The 16,095-nt window shown below is 48.5% G+C and overlaps 1 protein-coding gene across 1 annotated transcript in view; it reads left to right on the top strand.

Annotated features, from left to right (window-relative positions):
- The first annotated feature begins 5,123 nt into the window (after positions 1-5,123).
- Positions 5,124-16,095, top strand: part of LOC147660968 (uncharacterized) — a 43,962-nt gene continuing 32,990 nt past the window's right edge. Inside the window, exon 1 of the mRNA XM_086951405.1 lies at positions 5,124-5,189. The gene's annotated coding sequence lies outside the window, so the exon portion shown is untranslated. The remainder of the gene's footprint in view (positions 5,190-16,095) is intronic.

Genomic DNA, 16,095 nt, shown 5'->3' on the forward strand with positions numbered 1-16,095 from the left:
TGTACCCTTAACAGCCCTAACTGCCTCACTTCTCTTTTTAGGCCCCAGACCAATTTTCGAGGCATATTTAAGGTGACAAAAGTTCCCCGTAGCACCGGAGTCCAGCATCATGGCCACTCCTGAAAGAACTCTGTCTCGAAATCTTAGGGTCATCGTCAGAATGAGGTGTGGAGCGGAAGATTGTAGAGTATTGGCCACTTGATGAGAAATTGGAGTTGTATCCTTGTTAGCAACCACCAGCCCAACTCCTTCTACTGGTGGTGCAGAGAGATTTCCTTCTTGAAGGTGTTTGGCTTCTTGGGACATTACTTTACAAAATGTCCACTGATACCACAATAAAGCCATATATTATTCTGTCTACGCTTTTCTTTCTCTTCCTTGGAAAGGGGGCCTCTATTAGTTCCAATTTGCAGAGGTTCGACTCCATGTTCTTTATCACCAGATTTAACAGCTTCTGCTCTGACCCGGTCAAAGCGTGGTACACTGGGCCGAAATTTGCGTCGTCTTTAACCCCTTCTTTCCTTTTGTCGATAGGCTATCTCTAAAACCAATCAATCAATCAATCATCGAATTTATATAGCGCACTACTTACCCAGTGGGTCTCAAGGCGCTGGGGGAGGGGGATCTGCTACTATACGAACAGCCAGGCCTTGAGTTGCTTCCTGAAGGCGAGGTGGTCCTGGGTCAGGCGGAGGTGGGTGGGGAGGGAGTTCCATGTCTTGGCGGCGAGGTAGGAGAAGGACCGTCCCCCTGTGGTGGCTCTTCGGATGCGGGGGACGGCGGCGAGGGCGTGGCCGGTCGATCGAAGCTGGCGTTTGGGAGCGTAGAAGTTGAGGCGGCTGTTGAGGTATCCTGGGCCTTGGCTGTGTAGGGCTTTGTGTGCGTGGGTGAGGAGACGGAAGGTGATTCTCTTGTTGACCGGAAGCCAGTGCAGGTCTCTCAGGTGTCCGGAGATGTGGCTGCGGCGGGGGATGTCCAGGATGAGTCGTGCTTAGGCGTTCTGGATCCGCTGGAGTCTCTTCTGGAGTTTGGCGGTGGTTCCGGCGTAGAGGGTGTTGCCGTAGTCCAGACGGCTGGTGATGAGGGCCTGGGTGACCGTCTTCCTGGTCTCGGTGGGGATCCACCGGAAGATCTTACGTAGCATACGCAGGATGTTGAAGCACGACGAGGACACGGCGTTGACTTGTCTGGTCATGGAGAGGGAGGAGTCCAGGATGAAGCCCAGGTTGCGTGCGTGGTCTGTTGGTTTGGGTGCGCTGCCTAGGGCGGGGGGCCACCAGGAGTCGTCCCAAGCGGCGGGTGAGGATCCTAAGATGAGAACTTCCGTCTTATCTGAGTTCAGTTTCAGGCGGCTGTTCTTCATCCATTCGGCTACCTCTTTCATCCCTTCGTGAAGGTTGGCTCTGGCGGTGGCGGGGTCGTTGGTAAGGGAGAGGATCAGCTGGGTGTCGTCGGCCTTGGAGATGATGTTGAGGTTGTGCTGGCGTGCGATGTCTGCGAGGGGGCTCATGTAGATGTTGAAGAGGGTCGGACTGAGCGAGGAGCCTTGAGGGACGCCGCAGATGACTTCGGTGGCTTCAGATCTGAACGGAGGGAGGCGGACTCTCTGTGTCCTTCCGGCGAGGAAGGAGATGATCCACTCCAGTGCCTTCTCCTGGACTCCGACGTTGCTGAGGCGTTGTACTAGGGTACGATGGCAGACAGTGTCGAAGGCCGCGGAGAGGTCTAGGAGGATGAGGGTCGCTGTTTCTCCGTTGTCGAGCAGCGCTTGGATGTCATCGGTGACTGCGATCAGGGCGGTCTCGGTGCTGTCAATCAAAGATCAATCAAAGCTGAAACTTCTGTAGGGCGATTTGGGATCTGTGACATAGTATCCTTTAAGACATCTTTCAAACACTGATAGAACAAGGCTGCCCTTTTGGCCCTCAGCCATTCAGTTTCTACAACAAGTTTGTTAAATTGGGCCAGGTAAGTGACAAGCTCTCGATTCCCTTGCCTCAACTCCAGTAATTCATTATCCGTAGCCTGTGCCTCCTTCCGACAATCAAAAATTCGCAAAAACTCTTTCTTGAATTCCTCAAAGTTATATAAAATTGGTGAGTCTTGGGTGACCAGGGGCATTGACCATAAAGCTGCGTCTCCATTGAGATACGACAAGATGAAAGCTATACGATATTGTGCATCTGGGAAGACAGTGGGCTGACACATGAAGTACAATGAGCACTGAGTTAAGAAAATTTGGGCCTTCATTTCAAATTTGATTACCTTATTTTTCTCCCTGACTCCTACCAACTCTTGTTGAATCTCCTTTTTTTAATTGAACCCTTTAGCCATTCTGCTTGGTTGAGTATTGACGTGGGCACTTCACTCTGTCAAGGGTCATGGTTACTCACAGTGCCGACAGTCCAAGGAGCAGAACGATGAGATTTTTCAAATTCTACCACTGGTTTTCCCACAGCCCCGCCACCAACTGAAGAGTTAACTAGTGGCCCTGGGAACCCAGCCGGGGTAAAGGGGAATGGGACAGAGAAGAGACTGCCTGACCTTCTGGCTCTTCCAATTTACTTCTTCCTTTCTGCTGTACTCAGTTTTATGCCTTTCTTACTCCCTCTCTCTCTGCAAGCATGAGTGGAAATCGATGTAACAGAAAAGCACACCATTACTAATTTCCTTCAATTCCTTCTCCACGTTCTTACTCTCTCTCTCTCTCTCTCTCTCTCTCTCTCTCTCTCTCTCTCTTTCTCTATTTCCTTACCCAGAGTGCCTGTTAGACCTGGCACCTTGGCGTGAGTCTCCCTTCCTCTTTTTGCTGATGTGCCTCAGATGTTTTGCTGGTGTTCGCTGCTTGGGGCACTGCGCCACGGCCAATCCGTGCCGCAGTGAAAGTGCTCCCAATATAAAGTATATCCATAATTGATTTCCATGATTGGCTTATTTGGTTTACTATCAGTCCCCAGTAACGTGCACCAGGAGTGCCAGGGCTTGTAAATACAAATAATGCTAGTGGGCCTGCAGCGCAGGTTGTGCCACCCACAGAAGCGGCCTCGTAAAATGTGTCTTGGGTCTGCCATTGCAGAACCTGCATGCAATCTGGTACTGTCACGCTGACTGCGCAAGTGCCCAAACTTGCCAGTCCCTAAACCTTCCCTTTACTTCATATCAGTCACCCCTATGGTAGGCCCACTGGCAGGGTGCATTGTGAGCATAAGATAGGACAAGCCCTGATGTGTGTGGCATGTCCTAATAGTGAATTACCGCCCTTTTCATTCTTCACTATTGAAGGGCCGCCTGTTCTCATAGGCCAGAATGGGCTGCCGGAATTATTACACGCTATAATCCCGGCAGGCTCAGGGAACACGGTGGCACGTCAAGTTTAGTATGCCTGAACTCAGAATGATAAAATACTTCCTTTAGTAAGGTTTATTTTAATATCCTGTTTTCAAATGCTACTTTTAGAAAGTTAGCATTTGCTTGCCTGACTATTTCAGCCCGCCTCTGCCAGGATGTGTATCTGCTGTCTGGGATGTGTGAGTGACAGGGCTGGGGGAATTCCAGGGGACAGTCTGGGCTTCCAGGTGGTGAATAGAGTGCTTACACCAGGATGGGTGGGCGGAGTAGTCCTTGACTCTGAATAGGGTGGTGCTCCACCACCACAAGGCTGGCTCCACCTCCTGCGGAGCGTCTGATGTCCCTGCCCTGCACCCTGAAAGAAGACAGCGGCTTCCTGTCAACAGAGTGCTCCAAAACCGGATTGAACCAGGCTCAGGCCCCCTGGCCTGCAAAGACAAAAGAAACTGAGTATAAATATAGGAGCCCTGTTCCTAGCAAATCAGATCCTGTTTTGACCACGACGAACCTCTGCCTGACTAGAAGGACCAAGAGAAGCTGAAGGAAGGAAACCTGACCCTGACCTGAGGGACTGCCCTGCAGTGGTGCCTTGCTGAGAACGGAGAGGAAAAGACTAGAGAGGACTTTGAAGACTTGTGCCTGAAACGATCTCCATTGGCTTGATCTCGAGCTTCCCCCCTGAACTGAGCCCCAGGACCATTGGGTTCAATTCTGCCTGTGCCCGTCTGCTGCTGGGCCTTTCGTTCTCTTCCCTCGCCGGAGTTGTGACTTGGGTACCTTCGCCCCTCCTAAGGTCGTGACAGCTCGGAGCCTGGTCGCTCCGCCGCTGAGAGCCCCACTCAAGCTTGATTCGCTCTCCGCTTCAGTGCCGGACCGCCCGCTCTCTTGTCACCTCGCCTGCTATGGAGCACGTTTTGCGCCTCTCATCTTCCCCGTGAGCTGCTCCAGACCCCGGATCGCCGCAACCCTCCACCGTCCCACTCACCCGCCTCGCACCTTGAGGGGGCTTTGAGCCGGATAAGATTCTTTGGAGAACCGTCGACCCCGTCCCGGGTCCGCCCTCACCAGTGGCCGTGCCTGAAACACCTCGGACACCCAAAACAAGGTACACTTAAACTCAAACCCGAGTTCACATCGGATCCAGGGTCCGCAACGTTTGTTTTTCCTGTCGTCCGTCAATCATTAAAGGGTCGCTTCTCCAGTGCGAAGCGCGCATCGACCCCCAGTGTACCTTGCTGACTAAGAACATTTAAGAACTTTTGCCTAGTTAAATTTGGTGGCCTTATTCGCTAAACGTTTTATGGTCTTGTGATAATCCTGCAACTAAGTATTTTTATAAAAGACTACGTATTTTTGATACAACCTTACGACTGGTGTCCGTCTGTGGTGGTTCATTGGGTTTACTGTATGTGATCATAAATGCTTAACTAACTATCACCCTGAGGATTAGCCTTGCCTGCTCACGCCACGCACCTAGAGGGTGAGCAGGGCTTATTCTTACGGAGTAGTTCCCTTGCCCTGACTAGAGGAGAAGGTCCCTGCTTGTCACAAGTGCATACCTGTGCCAACTAGAGAACTCAGATTCTAACAGTGCCTATGGCTTTTGCTCCTCATCTATTCTTCAATATAAGTATTTTATTCTTTGGTAACGTGCATTATAAACAACATTTTAGCACCCTTTAACTCTGTGAGTTCATTTATTCTTTTTCACTCATTTGTTTATTTACTCTCTGCCTTACTTTCTTATCTTCTGAATTCTTCTTTCTTCTCCCTTAGAAACCTTCTGTAGCCTCCGCCGTCAACCAAGCAACGAAGAAATCAGGAACTGAAGTATTCAATGGGTAGGTATTAAATCTTCTCTTTATATTTCTGTTTTCCTATTCACTTTAAATTGGTATTTCTCTCTAGTTCTAAATTACCGAACTAACTAGCCAACGCACCGAAGAGCTCTAACCTGCGCCTAAGCCTGGCACAAAATTGCACTATTTCTATCTAACTAGACTACAGAAAGAAGGTGACTAATCTCTGAAAATGTGTTGGTGAAGTGTATTGGTTCTAAAATCAACCGGCGCACTTCACAGCTGGTCTAGACCTCACGCCCGTATACAGGAACTCAGGAATAGACCGTCAACTTCCACCGTGGTCCTCCCTGTTGGTAGTACAGGGGAGAATGCCCAGTTCCGCACTATAATCACCCGTGATCTTTTGCAAGCAGGTGATCCTTGCAATGCCGGTTCATTGGCAGATACTGCGAGACAAAGAGGAGCTTTGATTCCTTTTTCCTGCACCCTGACACCTGTCCAGGGGGTCAGAAGAGGTGAGGCCTGTACTGTGCTGAGGAGGTGAGACCTGCTCAGGGGGTGCAGAGGAGTTGAGGCCTGTCCTGGGCTGGGGTGCAGTGGCGGTGCAGCCTATCCAGGAGGGGTGCAGAGGAGGTGAAGCCTGTCAAGGGGGTGCAGAGGAGGTGAGGACTGCCCAAGGGGGTGCAGAGGAGGTGAATCCTGTCCAAAGGGGTGCAGAGGAGGTGAGGCCTGTCCAGGGGAGTACAAAGGAGTTGAGGCCTGTCCTGGGCCGGGGGTGCAGTGGAGGTGCGGCCTATCCAGGAGGTCTATGCCGAGGGATTGAAGGGCGGTGTGTCGCTGGCGTCTATAAGTTATTCAGTCATATCCGTGCCCCCTAAGCCTGGAAAAGACCCTGTAAGTGTACATATTATCGCCCTCTGCCACTGCGTAACAGTGATAATAAATTCTTGCCTGAGGTGATGCGACTCAGCTATCCCTCCTACTGGAGAAAATAGTCTCCCCTGTCCAGTTGGGATTTGTCCCACATAAATCCACAGCAGTTCATTTATGGACGGTATTCGCAGTATTCCCAGTGCTGCATCAGGTAAACCCAAACATGAAGTCAGCTGATGCCGATAAGGAAACGCGCACTTTTAAAAAGCTGTATTTCTATGTGCTGACTACTAATGCGCTAGAATTCACTGCGCCGATTCTCCCTCACCTGATTTACTAGTAGGGAAGCAGCCTCAGGCAGTTCCACGTTTGGGGACAGCGAGTAGTGGTGGCTCAATTCTCCTTCCTGTCCGCCTCGTTCCGACAGGGTAACTAGTACCGTTGTGCGGAGGGCGGACAGGTGAGAGCCAAACACTTCCGGCACTTCCGGTATTCACTGGAGCGGGTAGCGCTCTAGTGGTTATTCTCAGGGGCTTTTTAGGCTGAGCACCAGACACAGCGCGATTGCGGTAGGAGACGGTGGCAGTGTCCCCGACCCGCTTGCTGACACTGGTACAGCGCTATCAGCGTTTTATGCTGTGAAAGTAATAGGAATTTTAAACCTCACGAAAGCTTTATGCGCACTGTGCACTTTTAAACTGTGTTAATGCTGTGTGTGTGTTGATTACAAACGCGCACTTTTAAAAAGCTGTATTTCTATGTGCTGACTACTAATGCGCTAGAATTCACTGCGCCGATTCTCCCTCACCTGATTTACTAGTAGGGAAGCAGCCTCAGCCAGTTCCACGTTTGGGGACAGCGAGTAGTGGTGGCTCAATTCTCCTTCCTGTCCGCCTCGTTCCGACAGGATAACTAGTACCGTTGTGCGGAGGGCGGACAGGTGAGAGCCAAACACTTCCGGCACTTCCGGTATTCACTGGAGCGGGTAGCGCTCTAGTGGTTATTCTCAGGGGCTATTTAGCCCTCGCCCCCTTAGGAGCGCGCAGCGGTCGCGCGCAGCCGAATACACGCCGAAGACCAGCCAAAGAGCTGCCCGTCTGCGCCCGACCGCGACAGGACCGGGCCAGGGGACATGGACCCTACGATTCCTCCACAAGGCATATTCAGGTATTCTGCTCATGAATTGTCTAATTTGAGACCACTCCCCTTGTCGGATTGTACTAGTGAGAAATGGTCATGCTTAGAGGGCCCTTTCTATTGTATTAAATGCCACTTTCAAGCGACCTATCTAAACCCTTCTAGAGTATCGGCCACAGTCACAGATAGGCCATATGAAGGACTAAAATGTATACTATTGAATGTACGCACTATGCCCAAACACCAACTTCAGATATGGGATCTACTTCATACATTAATACCGGATCTATGTTTCTTTACTGAAACATGGCTTAAGCCCCATACAATCCCCGCTATTACTTTAGGGGTTCCTTTAGGATACAAGTTCTTAAATATGGATCGACCTAACAAAATAGGAGGTGGTCTGGCTATTGCATACAAAGAACACCTGAAGGTTACCATATTGGAGCAGAAATGTTGCCCAACACTAGAAATCATAATTTTTAGAATTAATCTATCTACCAAAGTGTCCAAGAAAGGAGCGCTTATTTATCGCGCACCAGGACCATGCTCAGGTTTTACTCTTTCTCTTCTGGAACTGCTAGCTCCTTATTTTAGAGCCAAAGAAGACTTCTTTCTTTTGGGCGATTTTAACATTCACGCAGCTATCCCAGAGCTCATAGAAACAAAAACTTTGCTTGCTGATTTGTCCACCTTGGGTCTGGAACTACAGAATAATGGACCCACTCATGAAGGGGGACACTCTCTTGATTTGCTTTTTTCGAACTGTGCTAAAATTCATTGTAAAACCGCCACCCAGTTGGAATGGACTGACCATTTCCTGGTGGAATTCTGTCTGCCTGTAACTAATTCACGTCCTCACAAAAAAAATCTCCCACCAATATGGCGCCGTCAGTGGCACAGGGTAACAGTAGAAGAGCTGCAAAGGGTTTGGGAAAAGCCCAAATTTCTGGAAACAGATAATGTAGAAGACTCACTAGCCAAATTTAATAAATCCCTTACGAGGCAATAGACAAACTGGCCCCATTGAAGTTGCATAAACAATTCCCCATAAATAAACAGGAGAAATGGTACACTGAGGCACTGAGAACTGAGAAGCAAGGTTGTAGGAGGATAGAGAAAAAATGGAGGAAGGCACGTACAGAAGAGAATAGGAAGGCACATTATGACGCACAAACAAACTACTATAAAAACATCAAAAAGGCCCGCAAGAACAGTCTTGTCCAGCAACTTGCAGAAGCAGGCAACTCCTCGAAGGAATTATATAAAATACTGGAAGCATTTGTCAAACCTACAGCCTGTGCTAGTCCAGATGACTTCTCACTACCCTTATGCAATGAAATATCACTGTTTTTAAAAATAAAATAAACTCAATCTATGAGAAAATTCTGAAAGCCACGAGCTCAAACTGTAGCACTCCTGCCTCCATCATACCTACTCAAAGAAAAGCCTCATTACTAATCTTTCCACCAGTCACTGACATAGATTTCCCCCTTCTCACTAGCCACATAAAATCAGGTTCCCCCGACGATTTTGTACCAGCTAAAATGATGGCCCCCCTGAGCACCCTCTTAGGACCTCAAATCCAAACAGTTATAAATCACTCCCTCAGAGAAGGGCACGTACCAGCAGAATGGAAAAAAGCTGTGGTCAACCCAATCCGGAAGAGTGCCGCACTTCCATGGACAGACCTTTCCAACCTTCGACCCATCTCCCTTTTGCACTACCTCAGCAAATTGACCGAGAAGCATGTGAATACTCACCTGTCAAATTACATCGAGGCAGCGGAGGGCCTGGACCACTCTCAATCTGGTTTCAGGCCCAATCACAGCACAGAATCAGCCCTCCTCTCAGTGACTGATAACATCAGGATGTCACTTGATAGAGGGGGCTCAGTGATTCTGGTGCTGTTAGACCTATCCGCTGCCTTCGACACGGTGTCACATGAACTTCTTCTCGGCCGCTTGAGAGATGTGGGCATAGGAGGTGTGGCTCTGTCGTGGTTGGAAAGCTTTCTTTCGGATCGCTCTTAAACATTATAAGATCATATGGGTTCACCCCGGTGTCATACGCTGATGACACCCAGCTCTTATTTCCTTTCCAAACTCTCACACCCGCAATCCAAAAATCTTTTGCGGATGGAATGAGAGCAGTGGCACACTGGATGGCACAGAACTACCTCCAATGCAACGTGACCAAAACTGAGGTCATGTTGTTTGGGGGGGCAACTCTGACGTGGTCCCCAGATTGGTGGCCCTTGGAGTTGGGACCTGTCCCGAGCCCCAAACAAACAGTTAAAAATCTTGGTATTAAGCTGGATCAGGCACTCCTACTTAAGGAACACACTACTCAAGTCACAGGTGCTTGTTTTCATGTGGTTGGCCTGCTTCGACGCGTCTTTCCATTCCTGCCAGACAACCATAGGAAAACGCTTATTCAGACCTTAATAATAAGTAGGATGGACTACTGTAATGGCCTAAATATATCGGCAAATGAAGAACAACTGGAAAAATTACAAGTAGTCCAAAACACTGCAGCAAGGCCAGCTCTCAATGCCCCCCCAGAACTCCCTCCCGTCCCCTTCTTCACCAACTCCACTGGTTACCAGTAAAGCAGCGTGTTAAATTTAAGATATGTTGCACGATACATAAATGCCTGTTTGGTACTGGTCCCAGATACTTAAAGGAAAAATGTGTTCCATATATCCCTGGACGCACTCTGCGCTCCAGAAGCCACCAATTGCTTCAGGTCCCTAGGGTCAGAAGAGCCAGACAGGGTGGTCGAGCTCTGTCCTACAAAGGACCTGTTCTCTGGAACTCCCTACCCCCTGTGCTGAAACAAATCACCAGTCTTGAATCCTTTAGAAAAAACTTAAAAACATATCTCTTCACCCTTCCTTAGATCAATTCCTTGTATCACAGCCAAAGTCCCTGATAGAGACTAACCAGTAGAAGCACAAGCGCAGAGATATCCCTTCGGGAATTGAATCAGGCGCTCTATAAGGCTATAAATAAATAAATAAATAAATAAATAAATAAATAAATAAATAAATAAAGGAGTTTGACTCCCTGGAGTAGCCTTTTATGATCGAGACGTTTAGGCAGCTTGGTATGTCAAGGAGTTTGAGATCACGTATGAAGCTGCTGGACACACAGCCTATGGCCTGCGTTTACGTAAATGGGCTCAACTCAGACGCCATTCAGATCGCCTGGGGCACTAAGGTTAGTGTCATAATTTCTGATGTCTTTGTCTCAAAGTGGAGGCTCGCTAATTTGAATCCTGGTTGGTGCACTAGGGAATAGTGACTTGTATATTTTTACAGTGCTGTGACGTCTGCCCGTGAGAGACAGCACTTTATATAGGAAAGCCAATAGTTTAAAGAAAGAATTAAACAAAATATAAAATAGGCTACACAAATTATAGGATGGGCTGTACAGAGTATAAGATCAGTCGAGCATAATTTGCAAAAAGAGAAAACGTGTAAATTCTTACTGTGCTATCAGATGTTAAATTTTTAGTAACCACAATCATACTGTAGCTAGTGTTAATCTTTTTTTAAGGTTTCCATAAAAATACTGCATTAAAGAAGTACTGGTAACACCCTCACAGTAATCTTAAAAAGAATTACTCTTTGTCACCATGAACCTCCAGGTTTGTCGCGCCATCAGGGACTCTCAATCAGTGCAGCAGACTACCGACTCCCTTATTGTGGACTCCTTCCGGCGGTTTTACCAATCCTTATATCAAGGAGAGCCCTCGGACCCCGAGCGAGTAGCGGCTTATTTGGCATCTAGCGGCGTTACGCCTCTCCTTCAGGTCTCTGCAGAGGCTTTGGATGCTGAGATACGTATCAAGGAAGTCATCTCTGCAATTGCATGGCTGAAGTTGGCCAAATCTCTGGGGCCGGATGGCTATTGGGCTGTTTTTTATAAAACGTTTTGTGTGGAGCGAGCTCCCTTTTTAACACGCCTTTTTAATTCCGTTCTAGAGGTGGGGGAAGTGACCCCCTCTATGTCGGAGGCTGCTATCACAGTCTTTCCCAAACCCGGGAAGGACCCCACAGAGTGTGGATCATATCATCCGATCACGCTCCTTAACATTGATGCTATGCTCTTCGCCAGCATCTTAGCCGCACACTTCAGCCCGTTGATGAACGGCATCATAGATCGGACCAAGCGGGTTTTATTCCGACGCGACAGGGGGGGGACACACTAAGAAACTTCTGCACCTCATGGATTTAATTCAACATTCTCGTGCACAGGCCCTCTTTTTATCCATAGACGCGGAGAAGGCCTTCGATCGCGTCGATTGGACATATCTGTTTGCTGTATTGCAAGCCTTCGGCCTGAGGGATAACTTCACTTCGTGCGGTGGGTTCGCTGCCTGTATGCGGCTCCGAAGGCGGCGGTTCGAGTAAATGGGTGTAAGTCTGCTCTTTTCCCTATCACTAGAGGGACGAGGCAGGTGTACCCCTTGTCCCTGCTGCTTTTTGCGCTCTATATGCTCAGCGGGTGCTGTCCAACGGGGACGTTGCAGGGATTCAGTTTGGTGCAGATATACATAAAATCAGTTTGTTCGTGGATGACGTGATTCTTTCGCTTACACTACCCCACTCTTCCTTGCGGCACCTGTCGGCAGAAATGCACGAATTTAGTAGAGTAGCGGGATTTAAAGTTAATTTCTCCAAAGCGCAGATACTTAATGTGTCGGTCCCGGCAGCTGATGTACTGGAACTGCAGCAGGACTTTGCCTTCCAGTGGGTTCACTCCGACATCCCGTACCTGGGAATCCGCCTTGCCCCTACAATAGCACAGACAGCTTCCATTAACTACAAGCTGTTAGTGGACCAGACAGCTAAATCGCTGTCCGATTGGTCCCGTCTTCACCTGGCTTGGTTCAGTAGACTGGCGGCAGTTAAAATGATAGTACTCCGGCGCATCTTATACCTCTTTCAGATGCTCCCACTGAGTCCTCTGCCGGGTTCCATCCAGAAGCTACAAGGGTTTATTAATAAGTTTTTGTGGAATCATAAATGCCCACGGCTTGCTTTATCCCTGATTACAGCCCCTAAGGCCAGCGGTGGGATGGGTTTCCCCTAGCTGAAGGCGTACTTTCAGGCAGCCTGCCTGTGATACATCCTTGAATGGAATAGGCCATGGTCCAGTAAACACAGGAACTTCATGGACCAGACGGTGGTGGGGTGCAATATTTGGCGCGAGCTGTGGCTTCCTCGGAAACATAGAGTGTGGGGTCTCTACTCTTCCCCTGTGACATCGCCGACTTTGAAGGTATGGGACCAACTGGCGCAGCGTAAGGGTTGGACTACTTCCGTCCCCTATGAGGCCCATCGTAGATAATCCAGACTTCCCACCGGGCTGTGCTTCCCCGATCTTTCAGCGCTGGAGGGAGGAGGGTTGCAAGAGAGTGGGCTCCCTCTTTGATCTTGATGGCCTAATCCCGTTCCCCCTGATTTGCCGAGACTATTTCTCTCTTTTAGAGTCCGATGCATTTCCTTATACGCAGGTAGCGCATTGGGTTACTCAGCCTCCTAACATTGCTGCTATGTCCCGTCCTCTGACAGCCTTCGAAAGGTGGGTGGTCTGCAAGAAAGATGATCTCAAACTTATATCTGATTTGTATGCTATGATCATAGCGCACCCCAAAGCTTCACGTACAAAAGCGCAGGTTCGTTGGGAGACGGAGCTGGGGCGTCCGCTGTCACGTAAGGAGTGGGAGCCGTTGCTCTACCATGCGCAGCACATCACCGCCAATGTAGCAGGTACAGAGTCAGCCTATAAGGCAGTTACCTATTGGTATTATACTCCAGCTCGCATTAAGACTTGGGATCAGAAACACTCAGGCCTGTGTTGGAGGGGGTGTGGTTCCCCGGGCAGCTTGCCACACCTTTTGTGGCACTGCCCGAAACTAGAGCGGTAGTGGGAGGCGGTCCTTGACGACCTGAATGATGCATTTCGTATCACCTTCCCTCGAGCTCCTAAACATGTGCTGCTAGGGCTCCCACATGTGAAATCGTATCCCTTGCGCTCGCTGAGGGGTAGACCGCTTTCTTTGGCCTTGCTGGCGGTGCGCTTAGTCATCCTTGCGCATTGGGGGTCTCCTGATTCTCCTGACCTGAGGGACTGGGTCCAACGGCTGTGGCATCTTCTAGCTAGGAGCAGCTATCACTGTGTATGGATGGAAGGGGGGCAGAATATGCGGAATTGTGGGACCCATTCCTGCATCTCCTATCCAGGGATTTGCAGGAGGTAACGTGTCCAAAGTATTTGCAGATTCTTCAACTTATTCCTTTGGAGCCTCGGGTCCTGCCAAGGGGATTTGAGTGGTCTGAGCGGTGCTAGGGGGAGCACGTGGTGGTGGCGCGGAGTATGAGGAGGTAGATAAGACTGATGCGGAGGAGGGTGGTAGGTAGTGGGGGAGAGGTGTGGGGGTGGGGGTGGAGGGAGGGGGTTTCTTTTGCCTTTGTTGTTTCTGTTTCTATACTTAATTGCAGTAGATTGGTAATGGTACTGGCGGCTCATCATGGCATTGCATTCTTCTTCGTGGGGTCGCCCTCCGGGGTGTAGGCCTGAATGCTGTGTTTAATGCTAGTAGAATTTGCTCTGCCGGCCAGCGGATATAGGCAGCTGAGCTGTGTTATGGGATGTTATACTGCTCAATAAAAATGATTGACTCTAAAAGTACCACCAACCTTTATAAGGCAAGTCGGTAAGCTTTATAATGTTGTCTATCAGTTGTCGCTTTCTCCCCTTCTTGTAAAATATGCAAACCAAACTTGAAATAAGTACACTTTGTTGTGAGAATAGCTATTGTTGCCGCCGATTTATTTTATTGCAACACAGCAATGCCTCTATTATAAATCGAACATTGATTATTCGAATAGTATTGATTTCATTCCAGAGTGACTTTTGCACCATTAAGGCGATAAATAATACGTTCACCTCATATTTGAGTTGGATCAGTTTATCCTGTTAGAGTCCTGTCCTGTCCTTCGTCGTCATTTTCTAGTGAGCGGCCTAGGCTCTAAAGGGTCATAGGGCTCTCCCCCTCCTTTTGCTTCGACAGAGTTTGCCTTTAGAGATGCTGATATGCAGTGCTGAGACCTGCAGTTAAGCGGCTCTGAACGAGTGAATGAAATCCATGCTGGTGGTTTGAGCTGGGATCATGCCTTTCATGTTTATTTCTTCCATCCTGCCTCCTTCGAGGTACATACATTGTCAGATAAGGGGACAGAGGCACAGAAAGAGTAGGATTTGACTAGTACTAAACAGTTTAAGTCTGATGAACACAGAACTACTTTTTCCAAAGGTTATTACTTGGCCACGTTACATTCTGGTAAATAGTCCATGAGAGTGGGTGCTGTGTACCCCTCCCCCCCACCAGAGGCAATGTCTATGTGGTAATCAAACTCTCGTGTCATCGGTAGGCTAAGGGTAAGATTTATTCACCACTCATCCAACTGCACCAGGAACGTAACTGCCGGGAACACTGCTGGCAACGCATCAACAACAACATTCCAGGAGCCGCTGTAAGGAATCTTTACTTAAAGACGCATCACCACAGTCTGGGCCCATTTTTAAAAGCACAGTTTTACTCACAACTTTAAGATGGTTGTAAATACCTTCGATCTTGGACATAAATGGGGGGGGAGAGGCATACATTTACTTAGTGATTCCTGAAGCTCACTATTTCACAAATTGTAGGACAGGGTTAAACACGAAGTCTCCTGGTTGCACAGTTTCCTAGTGCAGTAAACCACACGTAGAGTGGTGGAAATTGTGAGGGAGAGGCTGAGGGACTACAATCCCAGAATAAGGACCTGTATAGTGGCCCTGTCGAGAAATAACATTTGGTGTCTATTTCCAGCATCTTTAGGTAAAGTGGTAAAGCCGGGATTAGATGTTATGTCTCCCCTCGGCCCCTCCTATGATGTTTGGTCTGTGTGTAAAGGCGCTTTCGTGTTCTGGATTCAAGTGAGGTGCAGAACCCATTTCAGGTGTCTCCCTGTATTTAAGTAGCCTCTAAAGTTGTGTGCTGTTCCATAACGTTAGTGATGCTCTGCATTCTCTCCTCTCACTGCATGTCCCGTCGCTGCTTTTTAGAGTCACTCCTCACATTGAAATTCTTTGTAAAGCAGATGACCCTTGTAGGAAAATTTATAATATCTGTGACACCCCTTGGTACGTAATATCCCGTACCTGGCACAAAAACAAAAACTGACTCTGCATGATTTACTATATGGTAAATACTTCCTTAAAATATTGCTAATTTTGCCCATGCTTCAGTCCATATGAAACTAGTCTTTGCCCTCCCACCCTCTTGTCCACACAGTACACTAGATCACGCCAGGTATTACATGCTCACCTGCATCAGATTCTCCTAGCGCTTGGCAAGTGTTATTGCATTGTTTGCATTAGATTCAACTAGTGCCTGGCCTGTGTTATTGCATTGTTTGTATCAGATTCTCTTCGTGCCTGGCTTGTGTTATTGCATTGTTTGCAACAGATTCTTCTAGTGCCTGGCCTGTGTTATTGCATTGTTTGCATCAAATTCTCCTAGTGCCTACCCTGTGTTATTACATTGTTTGCATCAGATTCTCATAGTGCTTGGCCTGTGTTTTTGCATTGTTTGCTGTAGAGTCTCCTCGTGCCTGGTCCATGTTGTTGCATTGTTTGCATCAGATTCTCATAGTGGTTAGCCCGTGTTATTGCATTGTTTGCATTAGATTCTCATAGTGGTTGGCCCGTGTTATTGCATTGTTTGCATCAGATTCTCTTGGTGCCTGGCCCATGTTATTGCATTATTTGCTTCAACGCTGGTGCCTGGCCCATGTTATTGCATTGTTTTTGTCAGATTCTCCTAGTCCCTGGCTCGTGTTATTCCATTGTTTGCATCCGATTCTCCGAGTGCCTGGCCT

Source organism: Lissotriton vulgaris, unplaced genomic scaffold (assembly GCF_964263255.1).
Source record: "Lissotriton vulgaris unplaced genomic scaffold, aLisVul1.2 SCAFFOLD_2937, whole genome shotgun sequence".
Taxonomy (NCBI): domain Eukaryota; kingdom Metazoa; phylum Chordata; class Amphibia; order Caudata; family Salamandridae; genus Lissotriton; species Lissotriton vulgaris.